Here is a 21,230-nt window from a genome sequence, read left to right as displayed (position 1 = left end):
CAGAATACCTCCTTGGACATTGAGTCATGTTATGTAGCTAATCCAAAAACGTCAGGTGCATAGGAAATCTGACATTAAACAAACCAAAGTAACCCTAAGCACAACACAGCACTGGGTTAATTCACAACCATTCATCCAAAATCATATTAAAGTCCGAATACCAAGCAATTGTGATGGGCCATACCCCAAGAAAAATTAATTTAATATCATGTAGGCCGTTGGCCCACGTATCAGATATTAAACTAATAAGAACAGATACTACACTTGATCTTAGCCAAAAGGCCGAGAAAGGTCTGCTTTTGCAAAAGTCTTCACTTTCATTTTATAACACAACCATCCTTGCACTGTTTCTCTTCAATACCGATGTGGGACTAAACCAAGTCCACTGTTGCGGCTTTTTGAGTTCCATTTACCACCAGTGCAAACAGGTATCAATTCTTCTTTACTGCTTACGGCTTACCTAGTTCATCCATCAGATGGGACCCATTTAAGGCTACCTGGGACCTCTGGCTTGATAGTCCTGTAGGTTGAAATTACTATGCAGATGAAGAGAAGGTGAATGCTTTTCTGGTTAACCCTATATCTGCCTAAGTCCAAGGTCAGATAATTCCTTTTACTAGAAGCCTCATCTCATAAAGCTTTTCCCCCACATTGTATTTGTCAAATTTCCTAAGCTTAGCAGAAGCCAAAAACTGATTACCAAAGAACAAGGAAAACACATAGAAGCCAAAAAACAGTGAATACTACCAACTTCATATTCTTACCTTTCTCTACTATTATCTATTCTCACATGCATATAGTATGTTTTAACATCAATAGGTGTTAACCAAAGAAAGCTACATTGTGAGGCAGAATCTAGAGAAAGAAAGGAAATATTTCTTTTTAACAAGTATTTTCAATGAAACTAAGGCTTTCCAAGTTCAATTACAAACTAGTAATTGCTTGTTGGTTGGGCCTTTCTATGTACCACATTCAGTTCGGCTTAAGGTAACCTACATCCTTAATTGTTTTATATTTCATTTTTTCAGTAAATCTAAACAAAAGTAAAATGTCAGTTTAAGAGAGATTTTAAGGCACTCTGATTACATACTGTGTAATCAAACTAACAAAGCATTGCTTCCTCCACAGGCATCAAAAGATGTATGAATTTACCTTTTTAAGAATATAATTGCATCCCATGCATCTCTTTTGCATGTTAACAAGTGAAAAGTGTGTTCTACACCCTCCATACTAGAGCCAAAATATAGTGTACTTTTATCTGGTTATTCCCTGCAGTCTGTAGACTATTCTTAGGCACACACCTTTGTATCAAGAGTTCTATTCCAGAGAGATCTTCTCTAGTTATGTTCTTTCCTTTCAATGGGTTAAATTGTTACTTGAAAAAATATATATATCTTTAGGTGGCTGTGGTGCTTGTAGCAGTCATCCAAGGCATTCCCCTCTGATTGGAAGACAAGATGATTTCCAGCTTCGCCATGCTACTCATACAATTTGGGTGTCCTCACTGTACCCAACTCTTTATCATCATTTGATCAAAAATCTCTTATTACTACTTCCGGTTCCTGTGGCACAAGGTGCAACAAAAAACTAGAATAGATAGAGAGGGACAGTGGAGCTCACATTACCTCAGCTGCCTTGTGAACTTTTTACATCGTTGGCTTCCTTGATCTGTTGTCTGTGCTAAGTGCAATAAATCAATTAATTCTATTTGCATTTCAGTTTAGACAAACATGAGTTCATGAAAATCAATGATAAATTTTGCAACTCAAAATTACAGAACAACAATAATTAAAAGAACCCAGTAAAGAATGAGAAGGGAAAGACTGAAAGAGATGAGTCACCCGGGTCTTCTAATTGCATTTGATGTGGATAATCATGAAAACAATATATTGCTGCCAAATAACATCAAAAGAAGGCTTGTGATCGACAAAAAGTAAATGCATTACCAATTTGCATGAACAGCAGAAGCTACACTATATTTGATTAATTAAAATAGAACACTGTAACATGTTCTTAGTAGTGCAGTATCTTCTTTCTTCATATTTTTCTGAACTTTCACGATTTGAGACGATGGCTAATGCTGGCATTTTCATTAAGTCAAAACTCAATTCGTGTTCTTGACTAATGTTGCTATTCTTCAGTCTGTAGGTTTCATTAGAGACTCAAACCAAAAGCATATAGTCTGAAACAGGACAAGATCATTAGGAGCAGAGTATAGAATTTTCTGGGTTTCCAAAACCATTGCTACATGTCAAAATTTGAATAAAAAGGATCACTTGCTCAAAGGGCTATGCCACAAGGAAAGAGAGTCATATGGCTTAACACATGAATTAGTTCGGGTCTCCAAATCCACTATAGAAGTCAAGATTAAGAACTGCATGCGTTTCTTTTTCCAGTTTTCAAAGTGTTTTGATTCATTAAACTGGAAATGAATTGCATCTTTATAGACTGAAGAAAAAGCAATATAATAGGTGGCTCATTCAAGAAGCAGCACCAATCAATTGGACACGCCGGGATGTTAGTTTAATAAAAAGTATTTTAGTTTTTCTTATAAACCCACTAAAATAGAAAACCTTCTCTGACAGTCTAGCAGCTCATCTCCTAATTTTCAAGTGCTCCTCAGAAAGTTCAGATTACCATTTGAAACAAATTACCACAAATATGGAGCAGAGAGATGGCTCAAATCACGATAGTAGTGGTAGTAAACAAAGACCACTTTTGAGATGTTTTAAAGCAAACAATGACTATTTCTGCATCTTCTCAACGATTTTTTAAAAAAAATGCATGAGCATCAAATATAGAAAGCTTTCTGTGACTTCTGAAATCTTTTCCTTTCTTCATTGAAGAGCCAACAAGTTTAGGGGAGAATTCAGAAACCCAGGTGGCTTTAAGGCAATAGTCTCTGCTTTGCCGAAAAAAAAAAAGGGCCAGCCGAGTGCATGCTCTATTAGCAACCTGTTAGCAATTAGCATGAAAAACTGTTTGAGCAGGAGATTTAATATGCTAGCCAGTACTGTACCGTAAAAGAGAATTAACATTCAAGAAAATACTTGGAACTAATGATTTGTTGAGACCTTCTCAGAACAGAGAAAGCCCTTCAAAAGTGAGCTATGCTCTACGGCCAAGGAAGCTATACTCTCCGATATGGGATTTAGGAACAAGCAGCTCATATGAACCGTGGACTTAGGGTTCAATTTACTATTAGTCGTCTATTCAACAATTCATTAAAGAAAGGACATTTTTTTTCTGGTATGTAAAAAGAGCATTTCCATTAAAACCAGGAAGAAACAACAAGACAATAAACAAGCAAATTAAGTCACTAAGAAAACAGACACACACAGTCACAAACTAAACAGATACATCGAACACCAAAACAACTAACAACCATTCCATCATAGCTATCCTTTTCCAGTGCCTGCAAACAACCAATCAAAGGGGAAAAGCCAAACTAACTCCGAACACTAATGAAACCTTTAGCTGCAACATTGTTGGGCCACGGAATTCGAGCATTTGTTCACAAAGGAAAAAAAAAGGAAATCTCCAAGTTAGTAGCACGGGAGAGGATATCCTTGACTAGAACGTCAGAAACTTAACTCCCTTGCAAGAGACTCCCCTGACTCGAAAAGCTAAGCTACGGATCAACTCCAAAATGTTTTGCGAAGGCCACAAGCCTTCGACAGAATTCCGGGCCTGAATTCAACTCAGCTATGAGTTGGGCAGTTTCATTAACAAGGAACACCCAGGCTTCGAATTTGGTTCTAGATTGGGGATTCCTGTTGACTTATGATGGTTAGATGGAGTAACAAATAACACCGTGGAGATGAGATTGAAGCAATAAAAGAAGATTTTGTCCAAAACCCAACTAGAGCAAAAGCAGATACAGTAGGAATTCTCTAACACAGCCGTAAGCTCAATTAAAACTTAGATATTAGAATCGGGTAGGGGCCGCGCGAACGCGTACCCCCGCTAGAACAAATTATGACGTACACTCTCCCACTTGGGGAGATGTTAGGCGGGCACCCCTCCCTAGTGCAATGGAGGTCGCTAACCTAGGCCATGGGCCTTCTTGATCACCCATCGACCCCGTCCAGGTAAGTATGCTTCTCTCTTGTCCATTGTCTCTACTTATACCTCCCTCTCTCACTTGCTTCTTTTCTATCTTACCGATGTGGGACTATAAGTACATGAAAACCTTCGGCCTACTGTTAGCATCCTACCTTGTGCTTTCCACATGAGAGCTTATTGATTGGTTGTCAACTGAGGCATAGAACCAGTAGTGAGATCTGGGCACACAATGACTTTGTATGTTGGTTTTTCTTTTTATTTTGATCAGAAATTTTCCTTGAACATCCATTAAATCTCCTCTTTTTTAGTGCTTTTATAGGACATTACCATCACCATGCATCAGCATCCTATTTTTATAAAGCAAGGTGTATAGAATATACTGCCTGCAATAAGCTGCAAAGCTAAGCATCCTTGGGTGAATTAATTAGTTGATTACATATAAGTAAGCCGCCATCTTCACCATGAAAGTTGGTCAGTACCCACCAGTAAATTAAAGGGGAGGGAAGCTTCCTCCACTGTAATGGGCAGATAATTTCAGCATCACTCCACTGTCCTTTCATGGAGTAATCTTAACATTAACAAAAAAAATACGTAAGTCACTCTGACTGATATCATATGAGAGTGCAGAAGGAATCACCTTTTAGTATTGGCAAGAGGAAAGACCTTCACTCCTCAAAGCATACTCAAGCCTTGCAACCTCTTCAAAAGTTTGAGAATCTATAGTTGCAGCATTAATTTAATAGCTATAATCTGCTCTGTTGTGGGGACAACTTCTTTAGGAGTTCAATCTTCATTGTCCTCGCAAGTACCTTTTTATCTTCTTCAGCTTCTTTTGATGCCAAAAGATATTTCAGCTTCAATTCCCTCCTTATGTTTCACTACTTTTAAATGTTTTAGGCCAGACACAGAGCTTCCAAGGATTTGTAGGAAAATGCATTGCTTTGAGTGGCTATCACATAGTTTTTTTTTTTTTTAGAAAAAAAAAGAATAGTTCGTTTTCTGCTCACTACACAGCTGTTTAATGCCAATAACATCTCAGTATAGAGTCAATAGGGAGTAGAGATCTCGTCCTGCATGGAAATATGGAACTGTTTCATGTATGATGCAAATATATAGTCAAGAAATGCAATTTATGATTGGTGGTTTAGAAGAAGAAACCCACCTAGCCGACTATTAAATATTGAATTGTCTGTTTGAGTTCTTTATGGGTTTATGCAAAAATGTCAACCTGGATAACTCTATAACCAAAGGCAATCTGAATTGCCATCCAAAATACAGAAATAGAGTACTGTTTCAATGTGTTCTTATGTTGCAGTTTCAATCGTTTCAGATTCATAGAACTAGAAACTTTTTTCCTCATACCATGCATAAACAATTTGTATGGTTGTTCATCCAAGATGTAGAACTAACAAGCAACAAGTCAATCACTTGGATGTTAAATTGATGAAATGTAGTCAAGTTCTGCCATCGATTCTAGTAAAAAAAACCAGGAACTTACTGCTACTACAACTACAGACTCTACTCTCACTTGTCTCCTATTATATTTTGAATCAGTGAAAGAAGCTTAACTGCAAAACTATTGTTCACATTAGAAGTAAGAAGTTCATAATTTTGCTTGATCAATGTATTTGGATTGAATATGTTGAATGTGCATTAAAGGAGTTTCACCCGAGGACAAGCCACTAATACAAGAATAATTCACAAAATAACAAGTAAAATTGATAGAAAATCTTAAAATGATAGAATTGTTGGGGCCTTCTCAAAAAAGAGAAAAGCCCTCCAAAAATAGGCGTATGCCGCTGAATGCGGCGAACACACGGTATTCTTTAGTAAAAGGCGAAAGAATAGTTCGCTCTGTGTTCACCGCGCGGCTGCGTGAATTATTTTTGTTGGTGAAGACCATGTTCTATAGTTGGTGGTGTGTGGGGAGTTCTCTTCTCTCATCCGATATGGGATAACAGTGTGCTATATACTTCTGGTCTTCTTTTCTTGGTTACTGCCTCCTATAGACAAATGCAACTCTTCAACGTTTGTCTACCTAGGTCAGCCCACACCAAAGCCCAACAAGACAACCAGTCAAGATTTGTGATCCAGCTGAGCCCGGGCCCAATCTTAGTCCAATACACCAAGCCCAATCTAAGCTCGTTATTTGGAGATCAGTTGGGGTCCGGCCAACTCAAACTTCTACAAAATGCCAAAAAAGTCTGTATATTTTCTACTTTTAGTGTTTTTTTTTTTTATTACTTGGATCCAATGTCCAAAATCTCTTTTGAAATGTTTTTCATTTATTTGTACATTATATGAAGAAAGGATTTTAAAGCAAATAAAGAAATTGGCTACAGAACCCCACCTATGCCCATGAGAAAACAAGAGAAGATAGAAAGTTGAGGCAATCACCTTACAATGCCCCTCATTAGAACAAAAGCAATAGAGGCTTTTACTTCAATGTTTCCTAGAGGAGTCATCCGCATATATATGAGCAATGTTTGAATGTCTTAATAATTAACGGCCTGATGCAAGCTAGAAGCAGATGGAATTTCAGATTATTGACTTGGATGGATGTCATTGTTGACTGCTTTAGCGTCTGTTTGGCATCATTGCCGTTGCACCAGAAAACAGCACCACATCAGTATCACATCAGAAAAAAACGGTGCTCCAGGAAACAGGTGTTTCTTTGGAACTGCTTTTTCATAAAAAACAGTACTCCAAACCACGTCTTGGAAACTGGGAAAGCATGGCTTGGAGCAACGTTAAATTTAGCATTTCCTGGAGTTGCTGCCAGAAGGAATGTGAAGTGGCAGTTATGTGGCACTGGATAATGGGTAAAACATTTCCTGGAGCATTGGTACCAAACATAAAAAATTGTTGTTGCTCCAGAAAACATCCAACCTGACAGTAACGATTCCAAACAAAAAAAGACACCATTTTGGTGCTTCCAATCCACACATCAACAGCATGTATCTACAGCATCGATATCAAACATATACTTAATCACCCCATATGGGATCAGGTGTTACATTATCATACAATTCTCTGTTTCTGGCATCCGATATAAGTCGAAGAGCAATAACAACCCACTGCTGAAACTCATATAGTTATATTGTTCCTTCTTTGTCATGTCCGGAGGCAGAGCATTTTGCCAATCTTGAATCCATGAATGAATCATACCACTTTTGACAACACACATTGACTTGCGTATATATCAATCCAAACAGCTCTTGCAAAAGAATAAAAGAAATGTAGCTTCCAGAAAAACAGTTGGAACCTGAAAGAAACCTTCACCTTCCAAATGTTCTTCCATGGCACTATGTGAGTTGGATGAAGGGGGTAGTTCCCATGTGAATCATTGGTAAGCAGATTTTACAGTATAACATATGGGTATTTGAGTGCCTCCGAACTCTCTATATGTACAGGGTAAGGCTGTGTACATCTGGAAATCGGATTTGGTCCTCATAAGACCGTGCTCACAGTCTCTTACAGCCATGCAATGGGAATTTCCCCATGAAAATAAAATAAATATACAACTATGGAAATATTCCCAATGCATGGATGCAAAAGCCTGTGAGGACTGTGTGAGAACAGCTCTGTGAGGACTGAATCTGAACGACTACATCTATCCCCCCCCCCCCCCCAAATCTCACATTGGTGAGGAGCCTTGTGCACTGAGCTGTCCTATTTGAGTGCCTCCAAAGCAAGAAAATATTATGAAATCAATGCACCGTCACTATTTCCTGCACCATGCTTTGAGCGCCTCCAAAGCAAGAACTCCAATCACCGTAAGTTTAAGTAAATCCTTGACTCTGAGCTTTTGTGCCCTCTCTTGAAAGACCCTCTTTGACTTTCAGGATATCCTCCACATCCATATGTAGAAGGTACCCAAGGATCATTCAGTGAGAATTTTTTTTTTCCATTTTTCATTTTTCCATATGAAGCGATAGAAGAGATCTGTACCAAACTACCAATCAAGGTTCTGGTTTTAGGGTTGATTCTAGCAGAAAGAAGTAATTTATGGGGCAATGCAATATCGCTCCTACATCTAGCGTTTTGTCTAGAATGAGAAAACAAGGATTCAAATTTTGGGCTCTCACCTATTGCAGAAGTAGCACTAATTTCCTCATGTACACTACTTTTTCCTACATCAGTTCTCCCGTGTAATTAAAACTGGTCAATAGAGTCGTGTTATGTATTATAAATTTGTGGTTGATTTAGGAGGGGTGCGCCAGGCCCGTGCAGTAGTGAAATGCATAGGCGATGCTTGAAAGCCCCGTCCCCGTTAGCAGAGACAACGCTACCCCCATTCTCATCCCCACAGGGATCCCCATTCCCCGTGATTTTTTATAATGCTAACTATTTTATTTTTATTTTTTATTTTATTTAAAAGATAAAAAAAACAACTAACATTTATAATCATATTCGACCATATTTTAAAAAATATTAATATATAGATGTATGTTTACATATTTACATATATAACATATGCATACACATACACATATATATATTAGTGAGGATCCCACGAAGTGGGAATTGGAGTCTTCACGGGGCGGGGAGTTCTCTCCCTATCCCCGCAAACGGGGATGAAAATTTCCCCATCGGGAAAAATTGCCATCCCTAGTAGCAAGCTACTTTAGTGGGCCTTCCCCCAAGAAAAAATAGTTTAACATCATGTGGGCCGATGGCCCACGTATCAGATATTAAACTGATAAGAAAAGATGCTACACTTGATCTTAAACAAAAGGCCGAGAAAGGTATACTTTTCACCCACTCTTCGTTTCCTTTTTATACCGATGTGAGACTCATCCAACTCACACTTTTGAGGCTTTTTGAGTTTCATACTACTACTACCACTCGAAATAGCTATCATTAATTCTTTAAGGGGTGTTCTTTTTCTGGATTTTGAGAGGGGGAAAGTTGGTCAATGGGATTTTCATTCCCATTGACCAAAAATCCTATGTTCTTTTTTCATATTTATGTGGGGAATAGAGAAATTTTATTTTCCTGTGTAACTCCTAGGTGGGTAAATAACTTTCCCACCTTGGGGGAAAATTGCCAACACTTGAATGGGACAAAAGTGCCCCCTGTAGTAATGGATTTGTATGGCTAAAATGGTCATTGTCTTGTTTGCATGGAAAATAAAAGAACATGAGTAAATGTACTTACCCGGGTAAGTGTTTCCCAGAGAAGACTTACCCGGGTAAGTGCATTTACCCGGATAAGTAACATTCCAAAAAGCGAACGAGGCCTTAGTGTCTATGGCCATCTACACCATCCATATCAAATGGGACCAACTTGAGATTGGCTTTTTTTATTTGTTTTGATGGATAAATTAACCATATATTAAGACAGAAAAAAGAGTTTTTATAAAGTAGGTCTAACAGCCATGAGAAAACCAGGTGGCTCTTCAACCAAACTTCATCATCTTCACAAAGTTTCATGAACTATCCATCTCATTGAGAGACCTCTGGCCATCCCTTATGCTTAGCTATACGAATAGCTTCCCAGATTGCTTGTAACTCTGCACCAATAGAAGAGCCCTGGCCATCCAAAGGAGCACCTGCAGCACAAGTGATGAGACCCAAATTAGATAGACTCACCAACCCTATAAATTCAGCATTTCCAGCAGTGGCACCATCACAAAAGATAATAACTGGCCTACTAGAAACGATTTGATTGGGTAGACAGTTCTGAAGGTTGATATTACCACATGAAGAGAAGATGAATGTTTTTTCTTGTTAACACTACATCTGCCAAAGTGCAGGATCATGATAACTTCTTTTACTAGAAGACCCATCCCACAAAGCTTTTCCCCACATTGTATTTGTTAAATTTCTTAAACTAAGCATACGATTTACCAACACCAATTTCACATTCTTACTCTTCTCTCTTTCCACTGGCTCTATTCTCACATGCATTTAGTATGTTTTACAATCAATAGGTATAAACAAAAAATAAATACATTACAGGAAAAGTTTCTTTCTGAAACTTATTTTCAATGAAACTAAAGTGTTAGGAAAAGTTCCTTTTTGAAAGGTTCTTTGAGATGAGGATTTTCGGGTTCAGTTACAACTGGTAGTTGGTCGGACCTTTCTGTGTACCATATTTGGCTTTTCTGTACCAGTAATCTACATCCTTAATTGTTTTATATTCCAATTTTTCAGAAAATCTAAACAAAAGGAAAAGGTCAAAAGATGTATTGCTTCCTCCGTAGGCATCAACAGATGATGAATTTACTTTTTTCCAGAATTGCAGCCCACCTCGTTTATTAACATGTGAAAAGTGTATTTTTCCTTGTTGACTATTCTCTGTCACACCTTGTGTCGAGAGATCTGGGTGTGAAGCTTGTACCAGTCATCCAAGACTCCATGCTCTGTTGTTCTTACTTATCATAACAGTATCTCCCTGTGAATACAAGGATGGTTAAATTTTCTTGAAAGAAAAAGTTTGATCAACCAGGGGAATATTGGGAAGGTGAAGACTTTCCTATCACTGGGTATTCGGTATTCCCCTCTGGTTGGAAGTCAAGATGATTTCCAATTTCACCAAGCTGCTCATACAACTTGGGTGCCCTCAATCTACCCAACTCTTCATCAATATTTGATCAAAAATCTCTTCTTGTTACTTTTTGTGGCACATGTTATTACTAAGAATTAGAATAGATAGACTGATATAGTGGAACTTGCATCGCCTCAGCTGCCTTGTGCAGACAGACGAGACTTTTTATATTGTTGGCATTCTTGATCTGTTGCTTATGCTCTGTGCAATAAAAACTTGTGTCCCCATTGGTGTATTACAGATGCAGTAATGAAGTAACCCTATCTATTTTTTAGTTTACACAAACATTAGTTCATCAAGAACTAAAAGGAAACTGTCCAAATAACAGCACCCATTACTAAAAAAGTGCAGAAATTTCCTATGAAATAACACAGCAAAAACCCAAGAGGCCTGGTACAGTAATAGTTGCATCCCAACCATCAACATACCGAAAACTTTGATCATTTGACTTGTGATAAATTTTGGAACTCAAAATTACAGAAAAGAACAATATCTAAAAGAACCCAATAAGAATGAGAATGGGAAGAGAATGAAACAAAGAATCACTCAGGTCCTCTACCGGAAAAGAAAAAAAAACAAGTCACTAAGGTCTTCTAATTGTATTTATGTGGATAATCATGAAAAGAAAAAACATATTCCTACCAAAATAACATCAAAAGAAGATTTATGATGGACCAAAGTAAATGTACAGGCAATTACTGTTTGATAAATTGAATACAACACCATAACATATTAATAGTGAAGTTTTATCTTTCTTCAAGCCTTCTGAACTTTCATAATTTAAGACCTTGGAACATAACATATCACAATTCGTAGAGTCAGCATTTTCATTGTTAAAATCCGTCAAAACCCAATTCATGTTCTTGACTAATGTTGCTATTATTCGATCTGTCAGTTGCATTGGAAACTCAAACCAAAGCCATATAGTTTCAAGAGCAAAAGATCACTAGGAGAAAAGTACCGAATTTGTATGCCACACTGCAAATGACCATTGGACAATTGAAAGTTGACCTTTTGGGTTGCCAAACCACTGCTACATGTCAAAATTGCATAAACAGGATATAAGACCTGCTCAAAGGGCTAAGCCACAAAGAAAAGAAATTAAGAGAGTTAATATTCCAAACCACTGCAGAAGTCAAGATCAAGAACTACAAGTGTTTTTTTCTCCAGTTTTCAAATTGATTCTGAGTCATTAAACCAGAAATGGATTCATTGGATTGTATGTTTATAGACTGAAGAGAAAAATAATTTAACTGGTTGCTCATCCAAGAAGCAGCACCAACCAATTGAACACCCGTGGGTGTTAGCTCGACCAAAAGTATTTAGTTTTTCCTCTAGTTCCAAAATATCCAACAGGAAACAAATCCTTCTGTAACAGGCTGCCGGATTATCTCCCAGTTTTCATGAAAACAGAGAATACCAGTTGAAACAAATTACCACCAGTGTGCAGAGCTGAGAGATGGCTTGAATCCCATCAGTAGTGATAATTAGTACACGAAGACCTTTTTTATAGATGTTTTAAAAACAAACATTGGATATCGGCAAAAGGGTTTCTCTGAATTCTAATATGAACAAGAGATCCAGTACTGGACACCATGTAAGAGAATTAAGCATTCAATAAAATACTTTGAACCAATGATTTGTTGAGGTCTTCCCAGAAGTGAGAAGCCCTCCAAAAGTAAGCTAGGCCGCCACTGAGTGCGTTAGGGACAACCGAACTGTTATGGTTCTATCTACTACTTGGTCAATTCAACAATCCATTAAAAACAACTTTCTTTTCACAAAGAGTATTTCCATTAAAATCAGGAAGGAAGAAACGATCCAGAGCTATCATCTGCAAGATGTGCAATCAACCAATCTGGTGGAAAGCCAAACCAACACCGAAGATTAATGAAACCATTTGCTGCAACTTGATGGACCACGGAAATCCTTGTCTAGAAATATAACCTCACTCAGCAGTCTTGGAGATGGCGTTGGCCATGAATCATGATCATGATGAGAGATAACAGAATTGATACACTAAATTTTATAAAACAAGGACATTTGTGGAAACGAAATCATTGAGATTTAACCAATAGTTTCGGACACTTGGCAGTTGTAGTCTGGAAACCTTTAGAAAGATTAGAATTTTGGTAGGGGCCGCGCGAACGCGTACCCCCGCTGCCACAAATTATGACGTACACTCTCCCACTTGGGGAGAAGTTAGGCGGGCACCCCTCCTCTGTGCAATGGAGGTCACCAACCTAGGCCATGAGCCTTACTGATCACCCATCGACCCCGTCCAGGTAAGTATGTTTCTCCCTTCTCCTTTGTATCTACTTATACCTCCCTCTCTCACTTGCTTCTTTTCTATCTTACCGATGTGGGACTATGAGTAAAGAAAAAACTAGGACCAATAGACGTTCCTTTGCTTCATAGTTCATACCTTGTGCATTCCACACGAGGGTAGTGAGATATGGGTACACAATGACATTGATCAAGCCAAAAATCGTGAATCAAATCATGTTTAACCACTTTGATTTGGACCTTGTATAGAGATTTTTTTTCTCTTTTTATTATTTTGATGAATAATTTTCCTTGACCTTCCAACAAAGTTGAAATCATGTACACCCAATTGATCTAACTAGGTCCTGTGGTATAAAATATGAAACAAATGGCAATTTACAACTGAGACGGCAGCCTTAATTGATCCCGTTAGAGGAAAATGGAAGCATGAGAAAAGTAGTAACATACTAAAATATTTTGGTCCCGTTTGGGATGGCTTCTATGTTTGGGGTGAGCTGTGTTGTTAATTAAGCCGCTTTAATTGAGTACTATATATGTTCCAAATAACTAACTCAGAGTAGCTTTATATTACAGCTACAATTTCAGCGTTTGGAACGCCTATATTAGCTTTTCTGATTTTCACCAAATACGGCTTCAAAAGTTCCATATGGGGCTCAAATCGGAATGGCAGAAGTCATGTTCTGAAAAATTCGGATCACCTGCCAACAAAACATTTTTCAACCCTCTACCAACATCATCTCACACCTCACATCTCATATATTCTGAAAGCCTTGCCAATTTATTTTAAAAGATTAATGTTGTTGGGTGCTGAAACCTAACAGCCTTGATAATCGATTCACAGAGCCTATTATAACCCAAAATATCCATTGCAAATTAATCATCCAATTCATTATCATTGATGATCTGTTCCAGAATACCTCCTTGGACCTTGAACTTTGTTATGTGGATAATCCAAAAACGTAAATTCTTGGGAAATCTGACATTAAACAAACCAAAGTAACCCTAAAAACAACAGAACACTGGGTTGATTCACAACCATTCAAACAAAAAAATATTAAAAATTAGATTTGGTAGGGGTGCGCCAGAACCGTGCAGCAGTGCAACGCATGGGCGACGCATGAAAGCCCCAGTAGCAAGCTACCGAGATGGTCCTTCCCCCAAGAAAAATTCATTTAATATCATGTGAGACGATGGCCCACGTATCAGATATTAAACTGATAAGAACAGATACTACACTTGATCTTAGCCAAAAGGCCGAGAAAGGTATGCTTTGTTAAATGTCTTCAATTTCGTTTTATAACACAACCATCCTTGCATTGTTTCTCTTCAATAACGATGTGGGACTAAAGCAAGTCCCCTGTTGCGGCTTTTTGAGTTCCATTTACCACCAGTGCAAACAGGTATCAATTCTTCTTTACTGCGTACGGCTTACCTAGATCATCCATCAAATGGGACCCATTTAAGGTTGTCTGGGACCCATTTTGTTATTACTTATCACAAGAGTATCTCCCTGTAAATTCATTAACGGTTCACATTTTCTTCGAAGGAAAAAGTTGGATCGGCCATACGAATATGTTCGGAAGGTGAAGACTTCCTATACAAGGCATTCCCCTCTGATTGGAAGAAAAGATGATTTCCAACTTCTCCATGCTGCTCATACAATTTGGGTGCCCTCACTGTACCTAACTCTTTATCATCATTTGATCAAAAATCTCTTATTATTACTTCCAGTTCTTGTGGCACAAGGTGCAACTAAAAACTAGAATAGATAGAGATGGACAGTGCAGCTCACATTACCTCAGCTGCCTTTTGAACTTTTTACATCATTGGCTTCCTTGATCTGTTGCTTGTGCTAAGTGCAATAAATCAATTAATTATTTTTGCATTTCAGTTTAGACAAACATGAGTTCATGAAAAATCAATGACAAATTTTGCAACTCAAAATTACAGAACAAAAATAATTAAAAGAACCCAATAAAGAATGAGAAGGGAAAGACTGAAAGAGATGAGTCACCCGGGTCTTCCAATTGCATTTGATGTGGATAATCATGAAAACAATATATTGCTGCCAAATAACATCAAAAGAAGGCTTGTGATCGACAAAAAGTAAATGCATTACCAATTTGCATGAACAGCAGAAGCTACACGAAATTTGATTAATTAAAATAGAACACTGTAACATGTTCTTAGTAGTGCAGTATCTTCTTTCTTCATGGTTTTCTGAACTTTCACGATTTGAGACCATGGCTAATGCTGGCATTCTCATTAAGTCAAAACTCAATTCGTGTTCTTGACTAATGTTGCTATTCTTCTGTCTATAGGTTTCATTAGAGACTCAAACCAAAAGCATATAGTCTGAAACAGGACAAGATCATTAGGAGCAGAGTATAGAATTTTCTGGGTTTCCAAAACCATATCTACATGTCAAAATTTGAATAAAAAGGATCACTTAATCAAAGGGCTATGCCACAAGGAAAGAGAGTCATATGGCTTAACACATGAATTAGTTCGGGTCTCCAAATCCACTATAGAAGTCAAGATTAAGAACTGCATGCGTTTCTTTTTCCAGTTTTCGAAGTGTTTTTTATTCATTAAACTGGAAATGAATTGCATCTTTATAGACTGAAGAAAAAGCAATTTAATAGGTGGCTCATTCAAGAAGCAGCACCAATCAATTGGGCACGCCGGGATGTTAGTTTGATAAAAAGTATTTTAGTTTTCCTTATAAACCCACTAAAATAGAAAACCTTCTCTGACAGTCTAGCAGCTCATCTCCTAATTTTCAAATGCTCCTCTGAAAGCTAAGATTACCATTTGAAACAAATTACCACAAATATGGAGCAGAGAGATGGCTCAAAACACGATAGTAGTGATAGTAAACAAAGATCACTTTTGAGATGTTTTAAAGCAAACAATGACTATTTCTGCATCTTCTCAAAGATTTTAAAAAAAAAATGCTTGAGCATCAAATATAGAAAGCTTTCTGTGACTTCTGAAATCTTTTCCTTTCTTCATTGAAGAGCCAACGAGTTTAGGGGAGAATTCAGAAACCCAGGTGGCTTCAAGGCAATAGTCTCTGCTTTGCGGAAAAAAAAAAAAAGGGCCAGCCGAGTGCATGCTCCATTAGCAACCTGTTAGCAATTAGCATGAAAAACTGTTTGAGCAGGAGATTTAATATGCTAGCCAGTCCAGTACCGTAAAAGAGAATTAACATTCAAGAAAATACTTGGAACTAATGATTTGTTGAGACCTTCTCAGAACAGAGAAAGCCCTTCAAAAGTGAGCTATGCTCTACGGCCGAAGAAGCTATACTCTCCGATATGGGATTTAGGGACAAGCAGCTCATATGAACCGTGGACTTATGATTCAATTTACTATTAGTCTATTCAACAATTCATTAAAGACAGGACATTTTTTTTCTGGTATGTAAAAAGAGCATTTCCATTAAAATCTGGAAGAAACAACAAGACAATAAACAAACAAATCAAGTCACTAAGAAAACAGACACACAGTCACAAACTAAACAGGTACATCGAACACCAAAACAAACTAACAACCATTCCATCATAACTATCTTTTTCCAGTGTCTGCAAACAACCAATCAAAGGGGAAAAGCCAAACCAACTCCGAAGACTAATGAAACCTTTAGCTGCAACATTGTTGGGCCACGGAATTCGAGCATTTGTTCACAAAAGAAAAAGGAAATCTCCAAGTTTCTAGCACGGGAGAGGATATCCTTGACTAGAACGTCAGAAACTTCAACTCCCTTGCAAGAGACTCCCCTGACTCGATAAACTAAGCTACGGATCAACTCCAAAATTCTTTGCGAAGCCCACAAGCCTTCGACAGAATTCCGGGCCTGATTTCCACTCAGCTATGAGTTGGGAAGTTTCATCAACAACGAACACCCAGGCTTCGAATTGGTTCTAGATTGGGGATTCCAGTTGACTTATGATTGTTAGATCGAGTAACAACTAACACCGTGAAGATGAGATAAAAAAAAACAAGATTTTGTACAAAACCCAAGTAGAAAAGAACAATTTGGAGTAGGCATTATCATCCTCAGTCGTAGAATCAATTAAAACTTTGATTTTAGAATTGGGTAGGGGCCGCGCGAACGCGTACCCCCGCTAGAACAAATTATGACGTACACTCTCCCACTTGGGGAGATGTTAGGCGGGCACCCCTCCCTAGTGCAATGGAGGTCGCCAACCTAGGCCATGGGCCTTCTTGATCACCCATCGACCCCGTCCAGGTAAGTATGACTCTCTCGTCTCCATTGTCTTTACTTATACCTCCCTCTCTCACTTGCTTCTTTTCTATCTTACCGATGTGGGACTAGACGTCTAAAAACTAAATGAACACCTTAAAGCTTACTTTGCTTTATACCTGTGCGTTCACATGGGATCTGGATACACGATGAATCAAATAATGTTTAACCACTTGATTTGTACCCTGTATATAGCTTTTTCTTTTTGTTATTTTGATCAATTTTTTTCCTTGACCGTCCTGTTAGTGTTAGAGGAAAATGGAAGCATGAGAAATGTAATAAAATATTTTGGCTCACTTTGAAACGGTTTCTGTATTTGGGGTGAGCTGCATTAACTGAATCGCTTCGGTTGAGCACCAATGTTCCAGATTAATTATTCAAACTAACTTCATGTTATTAAGATTCCAGCATTGAAATGCCCATGTTGGTTTTGTGGATTTTCACCAAACACGGCTTTAGAGGTTTCTATGCGAGGCCCAGATTGGAATGCTAAAAGCCGTGTCCCAAAAACCTTCCCAAATGGGCACCTTGTTGACAGAATGTAAGTGTGTGGATAGCTACTTTACATTTATATATAAAAAAAAATCTTATTTTTCACTTACTAAATGAATCATATTTATATAGCATTATTTGAATAGGTGGTAAAGGTGGATGGAGCCCCATTAAGATTCTAGTGAAGGTCAATTTAGTTAATATGGTTGCATATATAAAATTATGAGAAATGCAAAATGGGTGAAGTTTGTAGTGTTATGTCAAAAAAACAAATTAAACACCAAAAAAAGAGATAAACCTAATAAACAAAAAGATAATGTATCCATTATCCACCTAGCAATCAAAATTAACTTTGCACATCATTATATGTGAATCTTTTCTATTAGTGGGTGTGAGGGGAGGGGTTGTTGTCAATGGTCAGACTCGGATTGGATGCTCTTAAATATAAACACATACTAATATTAATATTAAACTTGAATGCTATTTAGGAGTGCAGTTAGGTAAAATATGTCGGGTTCAATATCAACCCAAATCCAACCCGATCTTAATTCAACACAATTCAGGCTGAAGTTTGATTCCGGCTTAAGAAGGCTTGGGCAAGTTGATTGGATTTGAGAAAATTTGTGAATATATGTTTGTGTAATCATTTTTTCTTTTTTTTTCTTACTTTTGATCCAATGACCAATTCTAAAAGTTTTTTTTAGGGCATCGTTCGTGTTTTGGTGAGTTACTTGTCCAGATAAATGCAGTTAGTTGGGTAAGTTTTTCCTTAGAAACACTTATCCGAGTAAGTGCATTTACCCATGTTCTTTTACTTCTCATGTAAATAAGGCAATGAACATTTTAACCATAAAAATCCATTATTAAAAAGGGTATTTTTGTCCCATTCAAGTGTTGGCAACTTTCCCCCTAGGTGGGAACGTTATTTATCCACCTAGGAGATGGGTATCACTTACCAAGAAAATAAACTTTCCCTGTTCCCACATAAATCTGAAAAAAACAACATGGGACTCTTGGTCAATGGGAACCAAAATCCCATTGACCAACTTTTCCCCTCTCAAAATCCGAAAAAATAACTTCCCCTAAATGGATTACCAAAAAAAAGCTATTTTTAAATGTGTTCTATTCATTTGCACATTATATGAACAAAAAAAATAGTTCTTTTGAAGGGGCAATGCAATTTAATGGTTGGCATCTAGCAAGGCAAAAAAAAAAAATTATTGATGGGGCAATGCAATTTGATTCCTACGTCTAATGAAAATGAAAACTTGACCATGAACAAAACAGAGTCCCCTTCAAGGTCAGGGTGGACATTAAGGTTATGTTTGGTTGAAAGGAAAAAGTAGGGAAACTTTTATAAACCTTGTATGGGTTTCCCTACCATTCTCTCCTTCCTTTCCCTACTTTTTCCATCAAACCAAGCACAACCTAAAGGGCAGATTGGATTTCAAGTTTTACAAAAAACTCCGTTTCCTATTCATTAGGTATTTTCCTATTACTATGGACTAAGTGTTGATATGGAAACATCTATCTGCTTAGTATGATAAAACACTTGTAGACAATCCAAAAGGAGCTTGCAGAAACCTACTCTATGCGACTATGTACTTAATTCTGCCTCCATGAATCAAAGAGCATATCTAGTTCTTCCATGATTTTATTGAATTTCTTGTGAATGTCTCAACAAAGATAGCCTCTGCACCCCTCCCAAGCCATCACTAGTAAAGGGGAGTATGAGTAAGCAACCGGCTTGTGAATCATCTGCTTAATACAATTGCTCTTTTTACCTAAAAGGGAAAAAATACAGATTAGTACGTACAGGCTCAATGCAGATTTCTGAATCTGCAAATCTATAAATATTAAAAATCTCAAATACCACCTGCCCATAAATTGACATTGATCCCAAACTAACACCTACCCCAAAAAAATATCATTAGTCATGCGTTTATTTAACTTAATTTCATTTGTTTGTTTTCTGCTTTATCCTTAGGTTCTGTTTGGAAAAAAATAACTATCTGGATCATTTGAGCCCAGACATTGGTAACGAAAAGCACATATTCTATTTCAAAGCATAACCACATTACGTTTCATACCACACGCCAAACACATCCTAAAATCAAGACAACCCTTGTTCAAATACTTGAGTTTAGGTTTGGCAGGGGAGAGCCAGGCCCGTGCAGTAGTGCAACGCATGGGCGACGCATTAAGGCCCCACTAGCAAGCTAATGTGGTGGGCCTTACCCCAAAACAAATTAATTTAATATCATGTGGGCCGATGGCCCACGTATCAGATATTAAACTGATAAGAACAGATACTACACTTGATCTTAGCCAAAAGGCCGAGAAAGGTATGAGTTGGTCATTTTCTTCGTTTCAGTTTTATCACCCAACCATCCTTGCATCGTTTTTCTGCATTACCGATGTGGGACACAACCAAGTCAATAACTCTAGTTTGTCGATAGCTTCTTTCTTTTCCTAGCTCCAATCTATACCTCCCAGATTATAGTAGTAGGACATTTGTAAGACTAATGATAGTAATTGTCCCTTCTTCTTTAATGTTTTCACATTTATTGTCAGATTTAACTTTATCAACTTCCTGCTTTCCCATTCTCTTGTCTAGCGGGAGATTTCGAATCCATTCGAGTACTCCTCATCGCATCTCTTTTGATTTCAATTTCTTCCCATAATATCTGATTTGGAAATAACAGATTTGCCCTCTTCATATTGACTAATTTTCTTCTATGCGCCACCCATGGCACCATCCCTGGTGTCAGGATCTATATTTTTTTCAAACATAAGAAGACACCACTTTGAGTATCCCGGAGATTGGCTCTATCATTTCCGTAGGGCTCCACTTTCTTGTTCGGATCATACTTTTTTATTTTCTGATAGTGTTTTGTTCCATTACCTTCATTTTTCCAAATATACTGGCACCATCTGGTTTTAGCCTTTCTCACTTCCTTCATGAGATTATTCCCATACGTAGTTAGGTTTATACTTTTACTTTTATTTCCAGGAATAAAGCCATTGCTCATTTTCCCTTTACTATCCTTATAACTCCTTACCCCTGGGCCTTAACATCCCCTTGCTGTTGTCCTTTCTTTACACTATTTTCCTATTCATTTTTTTTTGTACCAACTCAGTTTGAATTTCACCATATTCTTCTACCTTAAGCTCTTTCCTTCTGTTCGTTCCTTTTTTTCCTCTTTCCTCTAATATTCATCACGTTTATAATCCCAAATCTCTTTATGGGCCTGGATCTAGAAGGCATAATATAATAAGATCGTTCAATGAACACTTGATGAATATTCTGACAGCTGTCAAAAGTGGTTTTTAATCTTTTTCAAGAATAGGCTGGGGTATTTTAAGGGATAGGTGTCAAAAAAAATTTCTAAATACTCATTGAAGATGCTTGCAAAGCTGTGCCTATTTACCTAATCCAGACTAACTCAAAACTTCTTAATAAGAACTGGATACCTACAAAACCACCAAATGCGTTAGGTTAGACAACTACTAAGAAGAATAATGATACATCAGAACATCCATAAAAACTCAAAATGAAGAACCA

The 21,230-nt window shown here is 37.6% G+C and overlaps 1 long non-coding RNA gene, 6 other non-coding genes and 2 pseudogenes across 7 annotated transcripts; all 9 read right to left on the bottom strand.

The window, feature by feature from the left end:
* Positions 1-115: 115 nt before the first annotated feature.
* Positions 116-295, bottom strand: LOC148802046 (U2 spliceosomal RNA; annotated as a pseudogene).
* Positions 296-3,939: 3,644 nt separating this feature from the next.
* Positions 3,940-4,099, bottom strand: LOC148802045 (U1 spliceosomal RNA). The gene has a single exon (XR_016083197.1). It is a non-coding gene; the product is annotated as a U1 spliceosomal RNA (small nuclear RNA).
* A 1,720-nt stretch (positions 4,100-5,819) lies between these two features.
* LOC148802044 (U5 spliceosomal RNA) lies at positions 5,820-5,938 on the bottom strand. The gene has a single exon (XR_016083193.1). It is a non-coding gene; the product is annotated as a U5 spliceosomal RNA (small nuclear RNA).
* A 2,705-nt stretch (positions 5,939-8,643) lies between these two features.
* Positions 8,644-8,817, bottom strand: LOC148802043 (U2 spliceosomal RNA; annotated as a pseudogene).
* Positions 8,818-9,342: 525 nt separating this feature from the next.
* LOC148802042 (uncharacterized) lies at positions 9,343-12,532 on the bottom strand. Its single transcript, XR_016082969.1, has 3 exons — positions 11,901-12,532; positions 11,579-11,697; positions 9,343-9,619 (listed from the first exon to the last, which is right to left on the bottom strand). It is a non-coding gene; the product is annotated as an uncharacterized LOC148802042 (long non-coding RNA).
* Positions 12,533-12,750: 218 nt separating this feature from the next.
* Positions 12,751-12,910, bottom strand: LOC148802041 (U1 spliceosomal RNA). Its single transcript, XR_016083277.1, has one exon. It is a non-coding gene; the product is annotated as a U1 spliceosomal RNA (small nuclear RNA).
* A 1,064-nt stretch (positions 12,911-13,974) lies between these two features.
* Positions 13,975-14,170, bottom strand: LOC148802040 (U2 spliceosomal RNA). Its single transcript, XR_016083206.1, has one exon. It is a non-coding gene; the product is annotated as a U2 spliceosomal RNA (small nuclear RNA).
* A 2,836-nt stretch (positions 14,171-17,006) lies between these two features.
* On the bottom strand, positions 17,007-17,166 carry LOC148802039 (U1 spliceosomal RNA). Its single transcript, XR_016083214.1, has one exon. It is a non-coding gene; the product is annotated as a U1 spliceosomal RNA (small nuclear RNA).
* Positions 17,167-19,818: 2,652 nt separating this feature from the next.
* LOC148802038 (U2 spliceosomal RNA) lies at positions 19,819-20,014 on the bottom strand. Its single transcript, XR_016083209.1, has one exon. It is a non-coding gene; the product is annotated as a U2 spliceosomal RNA (small nuclear RNA).
* Between the last annotated feature and the right edge of the window lie 1,216 nt (positions 20,015-21,230).

The sequence above is a fragment of the Nelumbo nucifera genome, chromosome 2 (assembly GCF_055504915.1).
Source record: "Nelumbo nucifera cultivar China Antique chromosome 2, China Antique-T2T, whole genome shotgun sequence".
Classification (NCBI taxonomy): domain Eukaryota; kingdom Viridiplantae; phylum Streptophyta; class Magnoliopsida; order Proteales; family Nelumbonaceae; genus Nelumbo; species Nelumbo nucifera.
The sequence above is the reverse complement of the archived record's forward strand: the minus strand, read 5'-3'. Positions and strand labels throughout refer to the sequence as shown.